A 4,914-nucleotide genomic window follows, 5' to 3' on the forward strand; every position below is an offset into this window, starting at 1 on the left:
CTGCTGCGAGGTGATGGCCACATGTGGGTAGCCTTCCTGGATAACTGCCATCTTAAAAACCGAGACTGCAGTACTACAGGTCTGTTTCCCAATTTCTTGCCTCGGTTTTTTCTGGGCTCGCTTATCCAGGGACGAGGGAGTCAGATTCCTTCCTTATCCTCTTGCTGCCTGTCTTCGACGTTGTGTGGGTCTGTATATCCCCTTCAGCGTGAGACAGTTTCTTATTTGGTGTTCAAGCCCCTTTAATCTCCTCCACTTGTCTTTAGGAAGCCGTTCTTTCCCTTCCGTTTTTCTCTGTTCCCTGAGTAGTTCCGTCCTCTGGGCTCCAGACAAGGCTTTAATCTTGATTTGGTCCCACTTCTCGGTTATGGTTCCTACTCCTGGCTCAGGTCTAGACACGGAGCGAGGTGGCGCAGTGGTTAGCACACTGGACTCGCATTCCGGAGGACGACGGTTCAATCCCGTCTCCGGCCATCCTGATTTAGGTTTTCCGTGATTTCCCTAAATCGCTTCAGGTAAATGCCGGGATGGTTCCCTTGAAAGGGCACGGCCGATTTCCTTCCCCATCCTTCCCTCACCCGAGCTTGCGCTCCGTCTCTTATGACCTCGTTGTCGACGGGACGTTAAACACTAATCTCCTCCTCCTCCTCAGGTCTAGACCCTGATTCAGTAGTTGGAATGCCTTCCATCGGTCCTGACCCCGATGTTTGGGTGTCTGAGGTCTCAGTTTGCCATTCAGCTTGTTTTATTTTATTTTCTTTAGACGTGTCCGTATTGGTCCTCATACCTTACTTTACCAGTCTATCTAATTTTCAACTTTCGTTTGTACCACCTAATCTCAAATGCTTCGTTTCTCTTCTTTTCAGGTTTTCCCACAGTCTTTGTTTCACTGCTGTACAATGCTGTGCTGAAAACGCATATTCTCAGAAACTTCTTCCTCAGATTAAGTCCCATGTATGTTACTTGTAGATCTCTTTTGGCCAGGAACGCCCTGGTTTGCCAGTGCTAGTCTACTTCTGATGTCCTCCTTGCTCTGTTCGTCATTGGTTACTTTTATTAACTTCATCATGATCATCGATCCTGGTGCAAAATTTCTTGCTTTTCTCAATTCTGTTACTTCTCATTACTCTTTACTTTCGTCTTTCTTCCATTTACACTCAGTCCATATTCTATACTCATTAGACCGCTCACAACTTGACATGTCGAACGCTTTTTCCAGGTCGACATATCCAAGGAACGTGTCTTGATTTTCCTTTAGCCGTGTTTTCATTGTCAACAACAATGTCAGAACTGCCTCTCAGGTGCCTTTACCTTTGCTAAAGACAAACTGATCGTTATCCAACACATCCTCAAATTTCTGTTTGTGTTCGGATTGTAATTCTGCTCCTGGGTATGCCTCAGCATCCAATACCTGATTTCTGAATCTCTGCCTGAGTATGTTACAATCTAACTGAAATTTTCCCTTATCTCCCAGTCTTTTCCAAGTATACCTCCTCCTCTTCTGATTCTTGAGCAGAGCATTTGCAATTACTAGCTGAAATTTGTTGCAACACTCAATTACTCTTTCTCCTCTCTCATTCATAGTACCAAGCCCACATTCTGCCATAACACTTTCTTCTGTTCCTCCCCTACAACCTGAGTCCAGTCCCCCATGGCTACTCGATTTTCATCCTCCTTTACGTACCGAATTACGCGTTCAGTACTCTCTTATACTTTCACTATCTCTTCATCTTTCGTTTGCGACGTCGATATGTATACCTGAACCATCGTGTTGGTGTTTGTTTGCTGTCGAATACGATGAGAAGAACCCAATCACTGAACTGTTCACAGTAACACAATCTCTGCCCTACTCTACGATTAATAAAACCCATATTGTGCTGCTGTTGATAGTAACCTATCCTCATCTCATCAGAAATCCTTGCCTTCTTTCCATTTCGCTTCACTGACCCCACTACATCTAGATTGAGCCTTGACATTTCCCTCTCCAGATTTTCTGGCTTCCTTACGACTTTCAAGCTTCTCACACTCAACTCCCCAAGCCGTAGGAAGTTATCCTTTTGTACGTTATTCAATCATTTCCTCTCCGCAACCTCCCCTTTGGCAGTCCCCTCTCAGAGACCCGAAGGGGTACTCATCCGGAATCTTTTGCCAGTGGGGAGACCATCAAGAGACTTTTTCAGTTACAGGCCACATGTCTTGTAGCTACACATTGTTCGTCTGTAATTCAGGAGTTCCCTTTGCCTTCATCATCCTCATGCTGTTGATCATTGCTGATTCTCCAGCCTTTAGGGGCAGGTTCCTTCCCCAAAAAAAGAGAGAGTGCCCTGAACCTCCATCTGCTCCTCTGCCTTCTTCGACAAGGCCGTTGGCAGAATGAGGGTGACTTCCTATGCTGGAACTCTTCGGCCGCCAATACTGATGATTTTTATTAGAAATAGCCTTTAGGGGCAGGTTCCTTCCCCAAAAAAAGAGAGAGTGCCCTGAACCTCCATCTGCTCCTCTGCCTTCTTCGACAAGGCCGTTGGCAGAATGAGGGTGACTTCCTATGCTGGAACTCTTCGGCCGCCAATACTGATGATTTTTATGAGAAATTTAAGGGGTGTTGTGGTGCAAACCCGAACCGAAAACATTTTGATTACTAATCAAAGACGCTACCACTAAACCATGGGTGGTGTCGATATTAAATGCCACGTCCCTTGCTCCTCCCCCCCTCCCCCCCCCTCAAAACTCCTCACCAACGCTGTGCAGTGTATATGAGCCCCCCCCCCTCCACTCATACAGACAGGGGAGTGGCGAGAGGGGGCGGGAGGGGTGGATTCAAATGGTTCAAATGGCTCTGAGCACTACGGGACTCAACATCTGAGGTCATCAGTCCCCTAGAACTTAGAACTACTCAAACCTAACTAACCTAAGGGCATTACACACATCCACGCCCCAGGCAGGACTCGAACCTGCGACCGTAGCAGCAGCTCGGTTCCAGACTGAAGCGCCCAGAACCGCTCGGGGAGGGGTGGGGAGAGTCACGGCTCGATGAAGGTGGCAATGAGGAGATGGTAGCTGGTAGCCGAAACGAACGACACATGCCCATGCCCTGGCATACGGCCTGAGTCCACTCAGGAATGTCAGCTAAAAAACTGGTCTTAGACGGTACACACCCACTTCCGGAGGCGGAGCATAAAACGAAGAAGGAGAAGGCTGGTCTACTTCTGTAGAGGGATTCGAAGCAGCACGTGGGATAGCTGCTGGGAAGAGGCTCCCATCCACAGGCTATGGTGGTTGTCGAGACACAGACGACCATGTAAGGGCGGCGACTTCCATCAGCTTCAGGAGTGTCGCCGGGAGATGGATGCAGCGAGGGCTGCGGCTTCCAGGTAGCCGTGGACCTCAAAGCATAAAACCTGCAGCAGGATCACGCAGATGGACAAATTTAATTCTGTTGGAGTCTTAGCAAACCTATCGTTCCCTGTAGTAAAAATATAGACTTTCAAAGAGGTCGTACAATGATTCCTCACTCCCAGTGCCTCAGTCCACCAAATAATCTGCAAAACATCGAGTCTTAAGTGTGATACATTGCCTGACTGTAGATCGACGACAAGTCCTGGATTGTGGGAGGAGCCGCAGAGCGCTGCATAAATTTACTGAAAGCTTCAACAACGATGGGCCGACGTCTATTCCAGTAAGGACCCATGAAATTCAAGTATGAACGTTTCCAAGCTGCTTGTGCTGAGGTAGGGCTGACTGATGTTCAGGACACGCTTAGCACTGAGAAGTCAACTGTTCAGTTTGAGCATCCAGATCACGTCTTGTGAAATGACACTGCATCGACATCTTGGTGCAAACGACTTTCCAGTTACCGAGGTGTAGCAAACGCAGCACGTCAGGTCGGAGAACCTTATCTATCGCAACGCGCGACTGGTCATTATTGGTGCGAAGAAAAATGACACCTTGGCGAACTGCCGACCGGAAAAATATCGGCGAATCTGTCTGGCTGAGTGCACGAAACCACTACGGAGAATCTGAAAATCAGGATTTAGTCCTGTGGCCTACGTAGTTTTCCGGTGATTAAGCGGGAAGCTATGGAAAGCGGAGGACTCGTCGAAGCCTGAATCCAGGCCAGCAGGGAGGCGGGAAAGATCGCCTGCAATGGCATGCTTCGAAGTGTGCCGATGCATAGTTTCATATTGGTAATTTTACAAAAGAAGACCTCTTCGTAGCAGCTTCTGCATTGTGCGAACGGGGACTGACTGTGAATTGCTAAACAAAGATTGAAGAGGTTCACGTACAGTCAGCAAGTAATATCTTCTAGCAAAGAGACGCTGGTTAAACTTAGTTACAACATAAACAATGGCGAGAGCCTACTCTTCAATTTACGATTAATTGCGCTTGGCTTTGATCAACAACTTTGAAGGAAAGGCAATCGGCCTTTCGACAAAGCCAAATTTATACGACAAAGAGGAAACATCAACAGCCAAGAACACCGGTTTTACTGACTCAAAGCCATCGATCACTAAGTAGAGCACCTTTCAGTTTCTGGAAAGTATATTGAAACTCTGGCGACCAATCAAAAGGAACGTTCTTCCTGTGCAAGCGATGCACAAGAGCCACGATGTGCACGACATCAGGATATAACAGAATGTAGTACATGAGCTTCCCTATCACAGACTGCGATTCCCTCACATTCTCTGGGGTGAAAGACCAGCGATATCAAGCAAACGGATTTGCAAAGTGTGAATACCCTAGCAGTACGGACATACTCAAGTTCTGCCTGAATAAGATACATATTTGTCGCTGTTACACTTGAGTCCAGCTGGAGACAACACTTGAAAGGTTGCGTTTCATTGGCAGGACACTTAGAAGATGCAACAAGTCCACTAAAGAGACAGCTTACACTACACTCGTTCGTCCTCTGTTAGA

The 4,914-nt window shown here is 47.3% G+C and overlaps 1 non-coding gene across 1 annotated transcript; it reads left to right on the forward strand.

Annotated features, from left to right (window-relative positions):
* Positions 1 to 401: 401 nt before the first annotated feature.
* On the forward strand, positions 402 to 474 carry Trnaa-cgc (transfer RNA alanine (anticodon CGC)). The gene has a single exon. It is a non-coding gene; the product is annotated as a tRNA-Ala (tRNA).
* The last annotated feature ends 4,440 nt before the right edge of the window (positions 475 to 4,914 follow it).

The sequence above is a fragment of the Schistocerca nitens genome, chromosome 7, assembly GCF_023898315.1.
Source record: "Schistocerca nitens isolate TAMUIC-IGC-003100 chromosome 7, iqSchNite1.1, whole genome shotgun sequence".
Taxonomy (NCBI): Eukaryota; Metazoa; Arthropoda; class Insecta; order Orthoptera; family Acrididae; genus Schistocerca; species Schistocerca nitens.